This window comes from Zonotrichia albicollis, chromosome 3, assembly GCF_047830755.1.
Source record: "Zonotrichia albicollis isolate bZonAlb1 chromosome 3, bZonAlb1.hap1, whole genome shotgun sequence".
In the NCBI taxonomy this organism is placed as follows: Eukaryota; Metazoa; Chordata; class Aves; order Passeriformes; family Passerellidae; genus Zonotrichia; species Zonotrichia albicollis.
This window is the reverse complement of record NC_133821.1, coordinates 57396301-57418831: the sequence shown is the minus strand read 5'-3', so window position 1 is coordinate 57418831 and position 22531 is coordinate 57396301. Positions and strand designations below refer to the sequence as shown.

Here is a 22531-nt window from a genome sequence, read left to right as displayed (position 1 = left end):
TCTGAACTATGTGTCAGAGTCAGGTATTAGATGGGTGACATGAGTGTGGGAAAACACCTGGACCACTGGGAAACCTTTAACTCCTCAGAGCTGTGCAGTTCAGCCCTGCAAAAACCCCCTGTGCTGGCCTGTGTTCTTCATGCATACATGTTCTTAAATCTGGTTAAATGCACTCTGGATTTAATGTGCCTAAGTCTACTTACTTTATCAGGAGAGAGCATGTTACCAGTAGAGACCACACACCTAGTCATGAGTAATAAGCCTTAAAAATAAAACAACCTGAATATAGTGCTATGCAATTTTAAAACAAAACAAAATATAATCTGATTCATATGTTTTTTTTATGCAGGTGCTTTTAAGATTCCAAGAAAATAAATTCTGCTGGGGCTATTTTCTACAACTGACATTCATCTGAGTATATAATAAATTTGCAACATTTATGAAATGTTGCAAATTTATTATATAAAGGTACCAACAGTAAGTGCAACATATTGATTCTTTCTCTGACTAAATGAACACTCTATCCCCCAAACTCTAACAGTAAAAAATCCCATGATGAGCTCCATTCCTAACCTAGCACATTTCTACCAGCCTGCAGCATAACTGATCCTAATCTCATTCAATACTTATTTGGTTTTTAGGATTGTGTGTGGTAGGTTTTTGCTGCTATTATTTTGGGGCTTTAATCCTTCAATCTCCTGTAGTTCATTAAGGACTAGAGAAGCATACTACAAGGAAAACATAGTTGTTAAGCAAAGAATTGAAAAAGTTAATTCTTCTTGCTGAGGACCAAACTTTGAGCATTTACCAGCCCTGACAACAAATACGGTCTGTGGATCACTGTGTCCTTTCAGCATCAGCCTCTGTGCATGTCCAGCCAACATTTACATGTTAAGGAGCCATTCCACTGTGCCAAATCCTCTCCTTGCAATGTGATGGCACTTTCCTTAAAAGAGCAAATGGAAGGAGACCTCCTGAACCAAACACAGCTACTTTTTACACAAAAACTGCACAAATCCTGGTGGGGGTCCCTTGATCTCCTTAGCCATTGCATGGTTAACCAGATACAGTAATTCCATACTGAGAATTCAACAAATCATAGCAAATCAATAACTGCTTTCTCAAATTCCGTGAAAACCTCTCCTCATAATTTTAGTATTTTATCTGAAAGGTATTGGTCCTACATCTCTAATGCAATTGATGTCTCCAATGAAATAAATGCCTTGGACTTACAGGAAGTCCAGCTGCTTCCAGATCTCAGCATGGAAAATATATTTCTCTCTGACTGTGTATTACCTATTTCTACTGAAGCTTTTGAATTCTAGAATCTAATTTAAATATAATTTTGTGATTGATGACAGAGCTTCAAAATAGTGCTCTATGAACTATGGAAAAATACTGGCTTCATCTAAAGATAGTTGTAATTTTCTTAGCTTAGTGAAACTAAATTTGGTTTCTAGGTATTCCTGAGGCAATAATTAATGCATGCCTTCAAGCAAAGGGAGGGTAAAGTGCACCTGGACTTCTAAAGCTATAGTTTGAGAAACAGCTTTCCAAGTGTAGGGTTTTTCCTGGTATTCTTAATGAAACTGAAAAAATTATATGGACTTATCAGTGTAAAAATGGTAAAAAATCCTGTGACTGAGCAGAGAAACCTTTAAAAATACTAATCCAACAGAATGTTTGAAACAGCTGGGGACAAGCCATGAATAAAACTGGGCATGTGAAAATTCCTTTTTGCTCAGAAGAAATGTGCCTTTTTCTTAATTTTTGTCTTGGAATGGAAAGGCAAATTCAGAGAGGTTTGGGACTTGTTAAAATTTTATTTTATTTGGAATCCAAGCAGGTTTTTGTATCAACAATGTAGTAAAACTATTTTAGTGTCAAAAGACTTTACTTTCATAATGTCATCACGTGTTTTAAATATGTAAATTAAAAAATATCAGAAGTCAATTAATCATTAGTCTACATAATACATTTACACCCTTTTACATCCAAAAGCTGTAGACAGAATTGCTCGATTCCAGAGATAGTCTTCCTTTTCCTGATTAATGCCTTTAGCAGAGGAAATTTCCTTATCTGAAGCTTTCTGGCTAGCTCTCTTTGTAAGGCTCATAAATGTGAAGTTATTTCTTCCTCTGGTGAGGTGCAGGCACGATCTTACTAGAAATTGTTCAAAGTAAAGTTTTTCTACATGTCTTTTTAAAAGGCTTGTATCAAGCATCAGATTTTGTTTCCATCAAGCACTACTGCAGTACTGACCTAAAAGGCCCATAGGAGATTCAGGAGAACAAACTGAATTATGAGAGAGTGTGTTTCCCTTGGTCCTCTAAAATATATCCATGCCCAAAGTGAAAAGCTGGACCAATAGCCCCCTTTTTCATCCACCTGAACAATCAGCAAAACTGCCACCAAAGGAATTAAAGCATCAGTGCTCCAAAGATGTGACAGAAATCTCTGTCTTGATGCACAGAAGAAAACCACTAGAGACAATATGGGAATACTGTCCAGTGGCAGAATCAGATATAAGGTTATGCTAATTACACTGCTATGTTTTTAGAAACCATCAACATGTGATATATGGCATTCAAGTGTTGTCCCATAACTGCATCTCATGCTCACTCATATCATTCTCATTTGGAGAATTATAGTTAAAACTTTCAAACTTCAGCAAACTAGATGGAGTTGAGGTTTTTCCAAAGTCCCTGGGTTTTGGGGGATCATTTCATCAACTTCTAAGGAAAAAGAAGTTAGGTGATAATTTTAGGGCTAAAGTCCCAAATCCTCCAACACAGGATTCTGCCACACAGCCTTTTGAGAAGGCAGTGCTCCCATCTGACATGGCTAGCACTGATGAGAGCCAGGTCAGCCATTTGGTTTAGTAGTCAAAATTTTTTTCTAGTTCTTACATTGACTATACGACTTTGAAGCTAAGTTTCTCATTATATAATTTCCAATGGTGCTAGCACAGCTTTTTACCCTAAGCTATTGACTTGTGTGTATGGAAAGTACAGAAGATTAAAAATGGCTCAAGGTGAATGTCAAAATGCAGACTCATGTAAACTTTATGATCTTGGCTTTTAACTGCTTTGTGCCTCAGTTGCTCTATTCAAGTAGAAAAAAAAAAACAAATGTATTTAATTGTCAAGACTATAGCTAATTATTTACAAAACCACTGAGTCTGTATAATTAATTTTTCATTTCCTCAGCTCTCAAGGAATTGCTAATTTGTCTTGAATTTTTTATTATCTCTAAACATCTCAAACTACTCTGTCCAAGCAAACATAAAATATAGTTTCATATGGATTGAAAATCTTAATATAGATTCCAGCAGAGTTATAACAAGTACCACAGCAGAAGTCATGGATCATGTTTTTCAATAAAGCGAAGCATTAGATGGCTAACCTTTTAAAGAAAATTAATGCTGCAAATATTGCAGAAGGGATTTTTTTTTTTTTTCTGACAGAACACATTTCCTATCAAGGGCAACAGCCCAGGTCCTTGAATTACCAGTTCATCCGTACTTGGCAACCTTGCCAGCTCTATACGTCACGGTGTTAAAGCTCTGCTCTACATCCAGGAGGAAACCTTTTCCTCAGAGTGACATACTCCTGTTCCATATTCCACTACTGCAAGGCAGCCCTGCAGTGGTATCTGGCCAAACATCATCTTTCACTTTTCCAGTTTAGCAGCATTCATGTACCAAACAGATCACTTTGATTTTTTTCCAGGGAATAATATATTGTGCATTTTTGCATTTATACAAACACATACAGTCTAGCTTACTGAAATGAAGAGGTTTTGGAAAGTTAGAAGTACATCATAACAGGAAGGGAGGACAGCTTCATATATTGATTATAGGAGTTATTGCTACCAATGTCACTAAAACGTATGTGTGTATTTACAGAGACTGCTGGCAAGATTGTCTCTTTTCTCTCAGACCACATCTTTAACTTCTTCTAACAACAGTTTATTATCAGAGACAGGTTTATCAAAGCTGTGCAATGCAGTTATGAGTGACGACATACATGTGAGAATATGTGTATTCATATGCAAACACACATATACTCTTCTATTAGAATGTTTTCTCAGGGATTATGGGATATTCATGAAACAAGAACAGAATGGTTATCAACTTTTCTTATGACTCCCCAGTTTTCCTGTACTATTTACACACACCAGATTTTGCTTTTTTCACAGTCATTTTATGTAAGACACAAGAGAAAAAGGAAATAACTGAGAAGACAAATCAAAGAATCCGGAGATCCATACATGTAGCCATCCAACTACAACCATGCTGTGAGCAACACTATCTATCTATCTATCTATCTATCTATCTATCTATCTATCTATCTATCATCTATCTATCTATCTATCTATCTATCTAATCTATATCTATCTGTATTTATATATAATCTATATCTATATATCTTATCTATATCTTTATCTATATAATTCGTATCTATATCTACATCTATCTGTATCTTTCATTGAGCTTCTACTGCATCATCCCTTCATTTTCAGTGTGCTTAAACGAGAGGAATAAATTCTGTATAGCATGAGTGCTGGCCTGTAGCACACAGTTGGCTTTCTCTCCTCCTGAGGAGGCAGGCTGCACTGAGATTTCTTACTGGCTCTCTGGCACAAGAGGTACACTGCCTGCTGAGAAACAACAGGCTTTTCTCAGCTTGCTACTTTCCAGGAGACTGGTGCCTCTCTCTGCACTGGTATCACACACATCTCGCTCAGGGAGAGCAGCAGCTGGAACTGTATCTCTGCACAAACAGGGAGACAGCAGCTTTTTGCAGTTTCTCTCCTTCCTGTGTTGAATGCCTGTACAAGATTAGCAATAAAACAACCTTGAGAAAGATTTCAGCAACTCTGAGGAAGAAGCAATTTGCCTCCCCAAATTGGTCCTTCACACTTAGGATTGCAGTTGCCCAAGGTGCCTAATTTTTTTGCATCAGCTGTAGCATACTAAGCAGAACCTGCAATCCCCAAATACCTATGATTTTGAATAAATTTAGGAATTAGGCTGGGGTAGATTTCTTTCATGGATGCTAACTGAGCTGATAAGGATTTTCTGGGTGGTAATGGAGATCCTGTACACAAAGGCTAGGAGCTTCCTGTTCCTTTTAGAGAGTGCCAAATGATAAGGATGTTAACTGGAAATGAACAAATAAACCAAGCTCCAACAGAAGTCCTGAGGGTGGTCAGTTCCCTTTCATTTGAACACTCCTTTTGGTTTACTGCCAATTTCTCATTTACTTTTTCCTCTGCTTATGTATCTCCCTCTGAGATCCCCAAGGGCACTTCAGCAGAATCCCTGAAGCTTCTTAGATCTTTTCCAGACATGCAGGGCTGCACACAGGATTCCCTGGCACGAAATGGAACCAGCCATATGTAGCAGGTTTGGCTGTTTTTTCCTGATAACAACAATTGTCAGACTGCAATCTACAGGTATGTGCAATGGTTGGTTGGGTGTAAAAATGGTTACTGAAACTTTACAAAATGCTAGGAAAAAAGTTCAATCAACACATACTTTATATTTCTATTACAGCAGCATATATGACTTATTTTTGCCTGCAAATTAATTTTGTAGCAAGCAGTATTAATTAAACAACCAGACACCAGTGAAATATGAACTCTCTCTTCCTGAAGGAATTTCTGACATGCTGTGGTATTTAATTCTGGCCCATCTTCAGTGGACTGCAATGACTTACAGTATGTTGCATCTGTATCACAGACAATAAAGCCATGTGTTTGCTAGTTCCATTTTTGTTTTCTGGCTAGTGCAGCTGCCTCAATACTTAGAGGCAAGAAAATTCCAGGGCATACTGAGTCCAGATGAAAATGAATCAAGTTATCACCTATAGAGTAAAATCTACCTGAAAAATTCATATGGATTTTTAGTGAGACAGTACTTCTACAGAAAATTTTAATGCAAATTGAAAATATTTGTACTTCTTGGAAACTGTACTTTTACAGGTAAAAAAATATTTAAAAAAAAATTGTCTTCTCGGTTTCCAGTGAGTCAGAATACAAACCCAGATGTTAAGTATTTGAGTTAGAAAACTCTTCATATCAAGAAAGTATTTCTGCATATTTTATACACAAAACACACACACTTGTAACAAAACTACTACTTTGACAGATGTTTGGAACTGAATTTCATTAGAAAAACTATTTGACTAGAAATATTAAGGTTCTTTTCTCCTATTTGTTAATGAATCAGAATCCTAAATGCCAGGCAACAAGTAAATTGTGGGCAAGAGCTAAAATAATGGAAAGAAAATGGATACTCAGTCATTGCTAATCGACACTGCATTAACTTCTTTACTATATCAGTGCAGGAACAATGGATAGTCCCTCGGCACTACCAAAATGCTTCCCAGTAGCATCTTTTGAAAAACCCACTGGTCCTGATAAAATAAAATACTACACAAATATCTGTGCAATTACCAATGTGAAAAAAAATTGTCTGTGCTATTGACTTTGACTTCCAGAATGGAATATCAGTTACAAATGTGAGACTACAGAATCAGAGTATATATAAAAAGAAAATTAGTGTGAAATGAGAGAATTAAAAACATCTTTCTTCTGAGAAATTATTTTTTACAACTTTTCTATACTTAATAGTCATATTAATTTAAAATATTGACTATCCAAATTAACTTGGTAATTCATAATATTAATCCTGAAATTTGGAGGAATTACAGAAAAATACTTTGGGAAAACATCAACTTTTGATGTGTTTCTTTTGATTCAAATTATTCTTATTTTAGTAATTTTTTAACAGGTGAACTCAAAACATCTCAAGAAGGAATAGACTTCAAGGTAAGAATTTCAAATTGATTCTGCAGAACCTGATATCCTTAACACTTTAAGCCAACATGGGAGCTATTTGCCTCACTCTACTTCAGCAGTAGTAATAAAACATATTGCAGTTAAGGGAGAGAGTTTTTCAGTTAAGGTTCTGAAGTTTTGACATATGAACAAAAGAAAAAAATTACACAATTTTTTTTATCCAAACAAGATTTTACCTTTCAGTTATACATTAATTTCAGTTTACCTTATACATCTTCGTGACCCAAAGCCTTATGTGAATTTCTATGATACTTCATACTGAGAAGACTGAAAGGTTGCAAGATACATCTGGTTTTACCACAGTTTTGTTCCAGCCAACTTAATCTGTACAAGATACTTACAAAATAACTAAAGATTAAATTAAAAAAAATAGAAAAGTTTGAGGAGTACAAGTCCTTGAGTTATGGGAACAGAGGGATGAAACATTGTTTAAACAAAAGGAGAAGAACGGCAGAAATATTTCAAGTGTAGAAGGGCACCAAGTAATTTTGGAAATTGTAACAGAATAAGTGAAACATATTCTCACAGGTTGTGTCAGCATCTTCAAAAAGAAATTATTCACAGCAATGAAGCACAAGGGACTCAAAAATAATGAAGATGCTGACAGCAGGGCCAAAAACCCCAACAGTGCAGCTCCAAGGAAGACAGGACTTTATTTAGTGTTATAGGGAGGGTACTCAATTACATCTGAGCAAAATGAAGATTATTTCCTGGTGTCCTGGTTTCAGCTGGGGGTTATACAATGTCATCTGGTTATTGAAGAACTATTGAACTTTTAGTTTTTAGGTTACATTTGAAGTTCTAGAGAAAGTTCTTAAAATGCCAAAATAACAAACAACCTTAACAGACTAAACTGGAAGTGAGAAGTAATATAAGAAAGAAACTCTTATTAGCAAAGGGATGGACTAGAGAGTCCAATGAGTTTTAACTGTCTAAAGTATTTTCAAGTGTAGAAAAATGTATAGTTTTTAATTTTATTCTGAGAGAAAGACATATTTGTCACGTAAATATTTTGCAATGGAAGAATCCAATACAAGAGAAATTAAAGACTTGTTCTCTGCTATATGTTCTGAGAACATATTTACCTTGCCAGATTAAATCTTATTTGTATCAGGAACAACTATAAGGAAAATTCTTACTTCACGACATTCACATCTGAAATTTAATAAAAATGTGATCACAGGTTTTTAGGTTTTCAGGTTTTCATCTTCTGAAGGTCTCTTACCTACAATAAAAAAGGTTTACAACAACTTTTGGGAGGAATCAATTTTTTGTGCCCTTCTGTGCTTGTAGGAGCCTGTCAGTTTTCATTTCTGATGAAAAATACTTTCATTCCTTTAGGGCTTTTTTTAGTCAATTATGGTTTGCTTGCATTCATGCAGAAAGTACTAATAACAGTAATTTGAATAATTGTTCCCACCAATGAACACTTAGACTATATCCAGAATTAAAAAAAAAAAAAAAATCCTGTTGCTTTGAAATCTACAGATGCAGCCTGTGCTATAGGACAGCCAGGCTGAGACATGAAGATCTACTGAAATAAGAGCTGAACAATAATGACAATGAGAGCTCAACCACTTCTGTACTAGGAGTAGGGACATTTAGGGACTATCATTTTGGACTGTATCCACTGATGAAGATCAGTGCTCAATAATTTCTTAATCCCACACTTCCTCAAATTTTTAATTCTGAGTCTGTTCCTTTCTCTCAGCGGGAGCTGAAATTGCTGTGAAAACCTCAGGAGGGCAATCAGAGAAGATATGTAATTTTATTTGACTGGTGGAAGTGAGGAGTTATTGAAAACCTGTCTCTGTCACAGCTTAATAACGAGGAGAGAGCGAGAGGGGCAGATGTCAGCTCAGAAAGGCAGAGACACTTTTCATCTTGCGCAGGTGTGAATGGACGTGTCACAGCACCAGGGGGCTGTGTCACTGCTCTCCTGCTGCTAGGGGAACACATCAGCTGACCAGTCAGCAGGAGATTCCAGAGAGCTCTGCCTTAGCATCAGCCCAGTCCAACAACAGCCCTCATGCACCACAGCCGCACATAAACAGCATGAATCCTGGGAAATGCAGCTCACTCTTGTCTTCTGGGAATATGAGAAATCCAGATTGCATGGATAGGACCTACATCAGAGATATGATTCAGGGCCTGGAAACAATCTGGTGGAACAATCCAATAACACCAGGTGTTCTTACCCTGAGTTATACTTCAATTAGTCTGTTGAGACAAAGGTTTAGACCACAGACTAATTTTAATTATGAGGTTTTGAGGGTTCATACTTTGAGAGGAGTTATTTAAATAACCTTTGCAAATCCAATGAAGTAAGAAAAGGATGATCACTAAAAGAAACTAAAAGGCAATTCTGAAACTCCAGTCATATCAGTACTATTTCATACAGCTTATCTTTAAAAATAAAGCAAAGCAATACTGAAGACAACTAGTAAAATATACTTTCATCAATTAAACTACTGCATTAATGAGAACTTTATAAACTATTCTCTGTGTTGTAAATGACTTTGGAATACAGATATTACTGAGTGCAGCAAATCAATACAAATTTTTATTGAGTTCATACTGGCTTCACAAAAGAAAACAGTATGAACTTAATAATTATTTATAGGAATTATCTCTAACTGCTGATAGTACTCTTGTATGTAAACACTAGCACAGCTGTATTTGTAAACTAAGTAGGAAATGTACTGGGTGTCCAGGTAAAGTCTCTATTGTGCTTTATATGTGAAACTTGATGGAAGTAGAATAATGCAGTAATAAATAATTGTAAGCAAAATATATTCATCCTTTAAAAATGCTATGAATAAAAGCTTTCCTTTATTTGCATGCCCACAGACAAAATGCTCAGCACCTGTAAGTTTTGCTACCCCTTCACTGCTACTTGCCTTCCTGCCAGTAATAGAAATGAGTCATCACAGTATATAATTGTATTTTTAACTGTGGTTCTTCATAGAAGAATAACAGATATCACTAACAAAAACATTTCATCCTAGTTTTGGCACTACATTTCTTCTTCTCAGTATATTTAAACCAAAAATTATTATCTTTACTTTAGAGTCTGTGTACTTAGGGCTTTAGATTTATGACCAAATTCTTATAAAGACTTTTTTCACTGCAAAAAGATTTTTTTTCATTTGTGACAAGCTTTCTTATTAGTTTTGTTAAAAACTTTGATCTTAGACATCCTTAACACATTTTCTTCACAATCGAAAAATTGATTCATTCTGCTGAAAGTGGCATGCTTCTTTTATGCCAGCATATGAACAGACTGCTGGTCTAATTGGAAATATCCTTTAAAAAGGAAGTCTGAGATACAAAATCCCTGCAGGGATCAATTACAAGAACAAGCTATTCCCAAAGAGAAGAAAAATAAAAACTGAAAGACCCTGCTGCAAACAATAATGGCTGAGAACAGTAGAATAGTCACAAAATGTCCAATGACTTTACATTTCTAATTCTATCTGTTTAAGCAACTATTTCAATAATATTTTCTATTTATTTGTGAAACAAAAAAAAGAGAATGTAGTTTGTTCACTACCATCACTGTAGGGTGTTAAACTGTGTGCCGATTAGTTATGCCCATATTTTTTAAATGGCAAAAGTAAAAAAAGCAGTAGTCTGTTACTTTTCAGATATCAATTGACATTGTCATATAGTAGCCTAACCTGGAGCAGATGGTGAGTAGCCTGACTAGATGACATTTATTTCCAGAGATTTACTGGGAGATGAGATGTGATGTAAACTTGATGTGAACACGGACTGACCTCTAGCTAAGGACTGTGGCGGATTGTGTGCGAGGTCAAATGCAATCCATGTGATTTGGATCTGCAACATTTCCTAAAGAATGGTCAACATCTTTACTGGATTTTTTGAAAGAAAAGTTGAAAACCAGTGATCCCTCACATGAGGAATGGCTCTCTTTCCTGTGACTGCTGAACATAACAACCAGTTTCACTGATTACAAAGGGTAAAATACTTACTGTAAAATGCTACTTATTGCTGATGCAGTCATTAGAAGATTTTAAGTGTGTGACAACTCTCAGGAAGGTTTCAGAAAGGCAAGAAGAGCCCTACAGGATATGAAATACATTAGGAAACAGCTCACAACCTGAGCTGGAGAGTGCATTTCACTGCATCTCATGTGAATCATCATCATACTGCATGATTTTTATAGCTTTGGACATTCATGAACAATTGTCTCCCATTTTGTCCTCTGCACTCAACTAACCATGTAGAGTGTGGGAAAGCCAGGCCTGAACATCAGTTAAAAGCACTTGAAGAAAGCTGTTGGCTTTTTCCTTAGGGCTGACTGCTCTCCCCACACCTACTCAGCTACTGTGAACCACGGCTGGATACTCTGTTTCAGAAGCCCACAACACCTCAGAATAAGACAAATCCATGTATCCAACAGATATTCAATTACCTTTCAAATGGATGTGGCATCTGCACAGATTTCACCACACTGCACAGAGAAAATGGCAATTTTCCATCTGTGAATGGGGTTGATAAAGCACAAATCAGCCTCTCATCCAGACCCAGCTCTACATTGTGCCTACCAAAAAGCAGCAAAAATACAAGAAAAGAGATGTCTCTTTAATCAGCTGCAGGCATCCTGGCCATTTACAGAGTATCCAGCCAGTCTCACACACCCATGTCCTGCACTGACCCATATTGACTTGGCCATATACAAATCCATAATATCACAACACAAACAGCATAACAGAGGTGCCTCTTTGGGTGTCACTGGCATCTTATACACAAAAGTTGTCAAAAGAACAGGAGGTGTGTAATTATTGGATTCCAAGACAGAATTTAATGAAAAATCTGAAATATCAGTAGATATATGTTTTATCAGTCTTTGATGGGTTTTTCAGGAAGAGGAGAAATATAAGATCAAGAGAGAAGTTTGTGAGTGAAAGCAAGCCGAGTGAAAAGTTGTTCTAGTCCTAATGAAACAGGATTTATTTATTTAATACATATATTCAAGGTATTCAATTCTGTACATTGTACTAAGATCTATATTCAAAACTGGGCTAAAGGCTTTTCATTTGTGTAAGCAAAACGAATTTATGAGGAGAATGCTGCTGGGGATAAGAGCCAATTCAATTTAGATGGGCTGTGCCAGATTTCTCTACCTTTCTCCCTTCAAGCTAATTTCACCTCAGCAGGGACCCAGGGGTTTTTCCTATAGATTTGAGCTAATATTAATGTTGAACAAGGCTGAGACTCGACCACAAGGTATGGGCTGACTGTAACTTTCCCCTTCTTTCTCAAACAGGTAACACAAGCACCATAGTGGGGAGTTACCAGGGGCTGCTCCCCCAGGCAGAGTAAAGATGAGCATCCCCCTGCACAGAGGGCTATTATAAAGTGGAGGGCATTTGAGAAGATAAAGAAGGAAGGCACTTTTGCATCAGTCCACTTTTAAATCTAAATCTGTATATTGAGAAGTTGAGGAGGAAATGATGGCGAAGGAGACTTGTAGAAATGTCTAAAATACTCCAGGCAGCAAGCAAGAATTAATTCATGACCTGTGGAGAGCAGAACTGGGGAAGGGAGTGTCTGAGTTTAAGGAAACCCAATGCCTGTGGTGCTCTTTCAGCACAGTGCCTCCTTAGGAGGCTGTTGGGCCTGAAGCAATAAGGAACAGACCCCCAGCAGACCCAGAACATATTTTTTTTGCAAAAAAGTGGAAATGGATAGCAGTCAAATTACATTCCTAAGTCTCAGTGAGACTTAGGACTCTATTTACTCCCAATAGAGTAAATCCAATAACTGTAAAGGAAAATAACTGTATAAGGAAATTTTAACAGCAACTCAGGTATTAAAAATGCTGTACTTGATACATCTGAGGTTGCCCTTGCAAAAATGCACTAGAGGTTTTGTATACACAATGATTTTTCCACACCTCAGGGACTTCTCCACTTCTTGACTTTAAAACACAAACTAAAAACAGAAATAGAGGCATTTAATTTTAAACCCCCTTCAATTTCAAAATGAATTTCAGAACTCAAGATCTTTATGCTATGTTTTTAAAATGGAAAATGTGCTCATGCAAAAAGATAGCAAAAAGTTTATGCAGCAGCCAGGTCCTAATAAGATCCCAATATGACTTAAGTTTTTTTCTTAAAGCTGTATTTGTCTTCTCAATAGAGTTTTATTTCTTCCTAAATGAATGCTTTAATTCACTAATGGAAGTGAATGTGTATTAACAAAAATGCAGTTTCTCTACAAAAATACTGAAAGAGTACAAAACCAGTACTGGTTTTTACAAAACAGGTTTTACCACTATAAACTGCCTTCACCATATACACTATTAAAGCAGCTTATGTATGTCTGTGAAGCATATTAAGTTTCTAAGAAAAAAACATACAAATAACAGTATAGTATCTGTATTAGGGCTGTCACATACATGGGATGATAAAAGTACTGTTTTCTTTTATTATATTTTCCAAAGATATTCAAAATACATATAATTATCACCTCATCAAAGATGAAATAAATTTTAAAAAAATCAAAAATCACCAAGCCTGCTCAGCTTTCAAATATTTTATCATACACTAATGAAAGGTAATTGGAAATTTATAAATAAAATTAGAAAAACAGAACTGTGATAGATAAAATTAATTATGATTTTTAGGTGCAATTATAATTATAATTATAATGAATTATAATTTTAAATTAATTTAAATTACAACATGAATACATCCAAAAGTTCTGAATTTTGTTTCTTGAAAATGTAGCTATAGTTTCCTTTAAGTGAGAAGGTTGGCATATTTCAGCCAGGCTTGCTTGGAGCATCACAGCTTCATTTCACTAGTCCTGAGTTTTTCTGTGGGATTTTTTAAATTTGCATAAAAATATAGGAAAAACTGTGCAATGGCAATCTTAAAAACACTGGGAACAGTTGTGACTGATGGTGCTGTTATATTAGACTTTCTGACAGTGAACTGGGTCATAATGAGAGCTGATTCCTTCGTTCCCTGTTTGTACAGTGGCTCCCTGCAGGGATGGTCCACCCTCCCACCCTGTGACTGCCTCTGCAGTAACTCCAGGCACAGCTGTGCCCTCAGTCTACAGCTGACCTAAAGCTTCCAGCCAAAGGAAAAAAGCTTCCTGACTCCTCATGGTGCCTCTCTAACATGTGGAAGGTGGTAAAACCTGTCATCTCTGCTTTTGTCTCAAATGAAGAGAAGGCATAGCTACACATTTCAGAGTTCAGTTTTCAGATGTGGAATGACAAGTCCTCTGAGCTGTGATTAAAACTGATTAATCAGTTTAACCTCCTGAGAAGCAAATATTTCACCTCTTGCTGCCCACATCCTCCCTCCCCCTTCTCCCTTGGAGATTCCCATGCCTCTACAGAAGTAACAGGACATTAAGAAAACCCAATCAGTTTTCTAACAAACTTTTAAAATGCTTATGTTCTGGCTCCCTTTCCTGTGATTATAATTATTAACTGCAACTGCATTGAAGTCTTGCTTAAAATCAAAAATAGGAAGTACACATTTTGTTCTAACAGCTCTCCTGTTGTTATTTTTCATCTAGCTATTAGTAGTATGTGCTAAATAAGTTCTTTTACTATTATTAAACATCACATTTTACTTTGCAAGCATAAAATGATCCTATAATACACCAGTCTATTTAAAACATCACTTAAATTTAATTGCCACAATCAAAAGGCACAGTTCTTACTCATGACACAAAGACAGTTTTCATTAAAAAAAAGAACTAGTTTGTTCTCATATGGAAAAATTATGTTTTCTATATACCACCAATAAGTGTGCAAGGAATACAGTGTTAAAATTTAAGTTGTGCCTGATGGGAAAACCACACCAAATTTTTCAATTATTTTCTGTTTTTTCCACTATCTGTTAAACTAATTGCCTGCTTTCAGAAGAATTAAGAATCAGGCTGACAAAAGCACAGGTTATTTTACTACAAAGTGAAGTCTGATAAGCAGTGTTTCTTAGTACCTGATTGCTGAAACTGAAATAACATGGGCTGAAATGGTGACTCTAAAAACAACGTAGCAAGAAAAAACTAAATTAAAAAAAAAATTTCTAAACTGAGATTAAGTCACCTTCAAGGAAAGGCAAGAAGCCTTTATTTTAACATTCACATTAATTGCTCTGAATTGCATTGTAAATTTCAGGGTAGTGGCAAGACAAGTTCTGGGATATTGAAAAAAAAAATGAAGACATGCAATCTTACGAGTAAATTTATTTTCTGATTTGTATCGCTGTAAATTTAGAGCAATCTTACTAGGAAGGCAGGAGTCAGTCCAAGCTTAAGTTGATGTCACCTAAAGTAAAATCTAGTCTCATTAATCTTTCCTTTCCTTGCTTTGTCCCATAAAAAAGCAGCAAAGCCTAGAGGAAATCAAAGTTATTCAGTGTATTTCATTTCCACGTGGCTCCTCAAATATGTCATTTTCAAAAGAAAAATGAGCTGCCATTAATTTTCTGCCCTGCTTAGAGGTAACTGGGAAGATGGGTGGTGGGAGATGAAGAATAATCATTCTCCTATGATCAACCCTTGAAATCCCAAGATGAGCAGGAATAATCACAGCTAAGGACATATGAGTAAACATACAGCTGTTGATGTATCCTCTAATGTGTGACTTTGGAAGATGGGCTGAAAGACTGTAATCCATTTCAGCATCACCTGGTTTGATGTTTGTGTTGGTAAGACACCTGTTTGTATCTTCCTTACAAATATTGCAACTTAAACCTGCTCTGATTTAAATTAAAGTTTCAAAACATCGCTCCCTCCAGTCTAAATTAATTTTCATCAATGTCAAGCCTCTTTTGCATCATCAAGCAAAAACTATATTTTACAGTTGCCATCACAAACTGATAATTAGTTTTGTTTCATTATCAGAATTATTCATCAGTGATTTACTAAGGTGCAACTTCTGCCTACAGATCGACTCCTCTAACCACATCCTAAACTGTATCCTGCCAGACATTATGCTAAAATTTGCTTTCCAGACGAGGAGTCATACTCCTAATTCCAACATATTTAATTGTGCAGTTTCCATTTAACTGATTTGGAAGGAAGGACACTCATATAAAACCTGCTGCCTTCTGCATGTACTCTTTTCTTCCTTTCCCCTTCTCTCACACAGTTCTATTAAATTTCCTGTGAAGACAAAATTTTAAAGCTCTGTTTGGAGGTGAATATATTTTTGTTGTATCCTTATTCAAACATTTTTTAAAACATATATTTTGAAACAATTCAGCATTTATTTTCTAATTTCTCTAAGTCATCCAATCACTGTGGAATAACATAAAACACGCACATGACTGCTGACTGTAGACAATGGGCAGGAATTAGGACTTGGACTGTGCATCTTCCTCTCATTTCTAAAACTACCACTCCCAACTCTGGTGAAAAAGAAGATCTGACTGGCACTAACATTTCCCTTTTCTGTCTGCAAAGAGAACCAGGCAGTGTATGATGTATTTCTGTGGATATACAGACCCTGTCATTGTGTAGCATTCATAACATAAACTCTGACAGCTATTTCTGCAGGTTGGCAGAACAAACAAGATTGGTTATAGCAGCTGTAATTGGGGTTTGAAAAGAAACTTGGTGGAGTGTTGTTCAAATAAAGAAAGGTCCTATGGTTATTTGCACTGACTTATTCCAGGAATAAGTTTTTTTTTATTTTTTCCTTTTAGTTATGAATTCTCCTTGGAAACACAATGGAAAAATTGGTGGTTTTCCTTATTTCCATAAGAGTCATGTGCAAAATTGAGAATGACAGCCCAGACTTTTATATAATTTCCCTTCATTAAATGCAAAAGCTACACACAAAGAGTCTGCCACACAGAAAATACTAATTTCATTTTCCAAACTCTAGGCAATAGAGCTTCTGGTCACAAAAAGAGACATTACAACATACTTAAAAGTTGTACTGATATATATTAATGGCCATTAAATTACCAAAGAAATTTCCTGGCATGACACACAGACCTCTTGTCTCTTCTGCAAATGGCGCTGGAGTCTTCAGTATAAACACTGCTCCTGGAAGCAAGTGATTTTCACTTTTTAGTGCAAATATGGGTTCTGTGCTTCAAAGACATCCAAAATCACCCTTTTGGATGACTCTGAAGTATTTCACTATGATGAAGAGATTCCTGCCTCCTAACCCCTATTTATCAGATTCCCATATGATGCCAAGAATTCACACTCCTCCATTGCCGCTGCCTTGCTGCTTTTCCTGCCCTCTGCTTTCCCCAGAGCCTCCTAAGGGATTGGGAAGTTTATGAGCACCCTGGAAGCACTGCCCTATCTGATGCCAGCAGATGAAACCTGGATCTGCGATATTGTGGGATGTCTGGTGACTATAGAGGCAGATTATTATCTGCTCTGATGCACTGATCTCAGTTTTAACTGTGTTGCCAGGTTTTCATGGTTGGCACATTCAGAATAAATTCTGAGTTTGGGGAGAGCTCAGCTGCTTTTAAAATACCTAAATAGCAGCCTGACACAAATTGTATCCACACTGCTAGTTCTGCTTCAATGCTTAGATTATGTGGTTCACATGCAAATGTTGCAAAGCCCCTGTAAACAGTAATGTTTATTTTCTGAATTTTCCTTCCTAACAGGACAAAGGAGGAGGAGCATATAAAAGAAAGAGTTTCTTTCTCTGCTTATCTGGAGCACTGTATACGAAAATGGAAGATCCTGAAGTTTGGAAGTGGGTGTGCTGCAGCATGACCCTGGCAGACTGCACAGCAGATTGCAAGAGCTCCACCAGGCAGAGCAGGCTGCTCCTCTCCAGCTCTTGAAAGATTACCTTGACAGCAAATTTTTGTTGTCTTTCAAAACAAGTTGAAAAAAATTAAAGCAGAACAAGAAGCAATGTGGAGAGGGCACGGTGGATGATGAGGCTAGGGGTGGAAAAAGGGAATGAGAGCACTAGAGGTGAGAAAGGCTTTAACAGTTCAAAGGAATTATTCTTGTCACCTTTTCTCCAGCTGCTCTTTGCAGTGAAGTTATCAAGCATCAAGGCTATATATCAATATGCACAAGTCGCCTCAGTTTTTGACACTTCCTATTTTTGCAGAGCTTTTGGTACTGGAACACTAATAACAGACATTTTAATATGGAGTTCTGCACATAATTCTGATTTACAGCTCTTTAAAGATCAAAAGTCTGAGTTGTTTGAAGAATTCTTTCATTAAAGATTCTTTCCTGATTTGTGCATATAGAAGTATATTTACAATTATACACTGTATTTTCTGTGTAGTGCTAGTCTCAGTATATATTTCATCCTTGTTAGACAAAAGACAGTCATAGACTGTGATTTTAATTTACTGTAAACTTAACAACAAACTTAATTGACAGCAAATCAATATATAAATAAATAAGTAGCAAAGGTCAAGGATCAAAACCCTTGATCCGAAACCAATGCTCAGAATACTGATTTCTGATAAACAGTAATAGCACTCAAATATTTCTCAGTCTGACATTTGGCTGAAAGTTGAGTGTTGATCATACTGAAAGGATTTCACAAGTCCTTGCTGACACAGGCAGTTCTAATCAAAAAGGGAATGAAAACCTCTTATAGGAATTTAATCTTTTAATGAATGAAGGATGAATGATTCTTTACAAGCTTTTAATTATTTCTAAATTATCAGCAGTCTTTTGACAACAAAGGTGATGGATTATAATGGTTGGTATAAATGCAAAGGAAAAATATTTACCATATGAAGGAAACGTGCATTATTGCATGCCTGTATGGACCATGCAGAATGAAGATGTTGTTAAAAATGACAGAGCAAATTAGCCAGTTTGACAAAACATGTGACAGCTCCCTGGATTTGCTGACTACTTTACATAATTACAGTAGCTCTTCAACTATATCACTCTCAATAGATTATTTCAATAATTTTCCCAAGGCACATTATTTCTTGCTGCTTTTCCAATTCATTTATCTCATTCCTATTTATTCAAGTTTACTCCTTTTTTTTTCCTTACTCTTGATTGTTACCTACTGTTAAATGTAAGCTAGTCCTATGAATTCATGGCAGTCATTTCAGGATAACAGAAACCACAGAATCAACTAGGTTGGAAAAGACCTTTGAGATCATCCAAGTCCAACCTATGATCAAACACCATCTTGTCAACTAGACCATGGCACTCAGTTAAACACCTTCACCAACACCCTGGGCAGTCCATTGCAATGTCCAAAACCCCTTCTGTGAAGAGCTTTTTCTTATGTCCCATCTAAACCTTCCCTGGCACAGCTAAAGACTTTGTCCTCTTGTCCTAAATGTGAGCCTCAGCTTATGTAAATATGGTACACAAAGCAGCAGACCTGCTGCTGATGAGCTCCTGTTTCCTGAGGAAATAAAACTCTGTGCCAAAACTGCATGATAAACCCACACACTTAAATGTATGAGCACAAACTCAAGCGGCTGATTCTGAAACTCCGAGTCACTCCGTAATTGCTGGACCTCCCAGAGCACACGGACAGCATATGGACCTGAATTCTCCATCCGACCAAACCAGAAAACTCTGCTGCCTTATCTGGGTGCCCAGACTACTCTGGACTCATCTTCTGCCTCTAGGGAAATGGAGGGCTGGTTGCATTTCATATAGCAGGAGAATACATCATGATAACAATGAAAATCCCCATGAATTCCCAGGGAAACCTCAAGGGAATTCCTGGGGCTCCTTTGCCAGTATACCAACTTCCAACCTTGTGACAGTCATTTAATACCACAGAATCACAATCCAGAATGATTTCCTTTCAGGTTATAATTACCTTGCAATTGGCTTTGTTTCTATCTACCTCAAACAAAAGGCGACTGTTATAAAAGGACTCATTGTTCACAGCAATACTGTGTGCTGAAAAGTTTATGGGCTCCTTCTGCTTGCCTGGCACAGTGTGCAAAACAAAAAGAGAAGCCGTGGCACAACTCCACAGCTTGGATGATGTTGTATACTTGGTACAAGCAAATACTGAAATCTTTTATGCCCGAATGTAGTATTACCTCAAAAATAATCTCTGCACCACTTACATAGATTAATCATCAATTCAATTTCCATTCAAATGCCCCCTTTTTCAAGTTCACAAACTATTGGCTAAACTTTTTACCTAGTATGCAGCTATCCATGGGCTGGGAACTTCATAAAGTAAAATAATTGAATGGTCTAATTTGGAACAGACAAGCTAGCGCTATCATTCCATACATGAAATGACAGAAAGCGTGGTGGCAGACAAAGACAAGAGGAAGAGTAAATAGAAATGGGTTTCCAAGAACCATCTCAGCATTCTTCTTGCACATTATCTTGGATATGATCTGGATTGTTTGGTGCCATTAGTAATGTCACCAGCTTTCTTGCCAGAAATCCCAGGGCTCAGGGATCCTGCCAGTTAAGAACTTGTTATATAAATTGCTACTTAAAAATTATCTTTTTTAAAGAAACAAGACCAGTATGACAAGCTGAGAAACCACATTATGAATGGCACATTGTAACTCTCGTCCCTGCACCCACATGGATTCAGAAATGACAACCAATGTGTGCTGCATTGAACAGTGGCTGCTATGGCTGTTCTTTGCAATGCCTCAATAAACACATGTGAGTGGGGCACATCATAGCAAAGTTGCACCAAGTTAAGCTACAAATCATACTGCCATACTTCATTCCTTTCTGTCATTTTTTCCCTATTGCTAGCTTAAATAAATGGTAAATACAATTTTGACATGAATTTTGCTTGACCATTACAGAACAATTTCCAAAGAATCATTCACTTCCTTGCAGTATTTCTTTTTGGCTCAGGCAGTTATTCAGCTTCACTAACTCTGCTATCTTCAAACTAATCAGACCTTGCTCAACTTTATTCCATCAACAGTTAGAGAAATAATGATGGCTTCATCAATAGGCACAACACCAAAATCTGGTAAAATTCTACCACTATCCCCCAAAGGCTCTGAGAGGCTTCTGACTTTTAGTTGAAAAGGTACATACCTTGCAGATCTAAAGTACTTCAACAAAGAAAAAACCAAAACCTGAGATTCATTAAAAATAAAAAGATTTATATGTTAACATATTATGAATGTAACATATTTCACTATCCATTATTGTCTTAAAAACTAATTTAGCAATTTTTTAAAAAAATAGCAGAGGGTTGATTGGAAAAATAAAGGCCTCATTCTTGCAGGTATCTCAGTAAATAAGTTAGAGAAGCTGATTAAAAAATACATTACTTTATAAAAAGAGAGCTGCTTTGAAATGGGCTTTCATTGTGTATCAAGGATTTGCTAAGGTGATCTAATGTCAGTGCACTTTGACTTTCAGCTATTCTCACTATGCTGTTTAAGTATTATAACCAGTTCTGGTCTCATAGCATGAACTGTAAACTTCAGATTTACAAGAAAATGAAATGTGGGAAAAATAAACAGGAAATGGTAACACAAAGATATCCATCTGCAGCAGGAAACTGCCTCTCAGAATATATTTGCTTGGAAATAAATAAATGGACATCACAGAACATGACACTTAAGGTAACTCGCATTGCAAGCTAGTTAAAAAGGGAAGTAGACCCTGGGTGAATTGGTTTATATTCAAACCTTTCCTTGGAGACTTCAGTGGCTCTATGATCTAATGTTAATACAATTTTACTCAAGCATTACCCATTCTACCTTTAGAGTGAGTTTTGTACAACTTAAGCCTCAATGAATGGTCACCCACTACCAAACTAAGATACAGCTGCTGCCCAGAAGGGCAGACAGTCCTGATTTAATGTGACATTACAAGCATGTGACATTAGAAGCATATAGTGAAAAGGGGGTAGAGTAAACAGAAAAGAAGGACAAGCGTCAGTACAATAAAATGACAGAAGGAATGTTATCTGGAATGTTATGTCCTAGTTGTCCTACAGAAAATGAGAACTGAAAGACTGGAGGCAGGAAAAGGGTTCAGAAAGATTCGTATCTGAAAACTGTATAGAAAAAACCAGGGTCATTCAAGGAAAAGAAGACAATCAAGTTGATATACTTTAGTTTCAAACATTCTTGTATGTTCTTTTATCATTTCTTGATTTTTCAATGAGATTTGCCTTATATCTGCTTACTTTATACTACACCTTACTCCTTTGACATCAAACTTGAGACAACATCTCATCACATATTTATTCTCACAGGGTAGCTGTGTGTCTCAATATCACTTGCTCCTGGGCTCACTCTTTCACCCTCTGCCTCCAAGAATAAACTAGTATGGGGACTGTCCAGTGGCTCCAGAGTGGTGACCTGGTGATTTGCCCTTGGAACAACATGACATGCTGAAAAATAAAAAGAGACTCTGAACAATATACTCATCTCTACAACACTGACCTCATACAATCACCCAAAATTATAAATCTGTATGATCAGAGTTAGTCTTTCTTACTGGATGGGTTATCAGACACTAAGTAGGACAGTAAGGGGCTCTCTTTATTTTTCAGGCCTCATTTCAGTCTCTGTTGTGCATGTTTTCTCATTTTGCATTCATAGGTACTGAAACTGTATGAAAAAGTTCACTCTAAAACTGAAAACTCTTTTACCAAATGTCACCCAGAAAGTGTTGCTGGCCTTAACCTCTTTTATTTTACCACCTAGTGGTTTTTAGTCAGGTAAGGCACTATTTTCCT

General features: G+C 36.6%; 1 protein-coding gene and 1 long non-coding RNA gene across 6 annotated transcripts in view; one reads left to right on the top strand and one right to left on the bottom strand.

The window, feature by feature from the left end:
• Window positions 1-22531, bottom strand: part of CHRM3 (cholinergic receptor muscarinic 3) — a 275255-nt gene that overhangs the window by 33422 nt on the left and 219302 nt on the right. The window lies entirely within an intron of this gene.
• Window positions 4199-20714, top strand: LOC141728543 (uncharacterized). The gene is made up of 4 exons (XR_012579581.1): window positions 4199-4299; window positions 5300-5460; window positions 6800-6837; window positions 17499-20714. It is a non-coding gene; the product is annotated as an uncharacterized LOC141728543 (long non-coding RNA).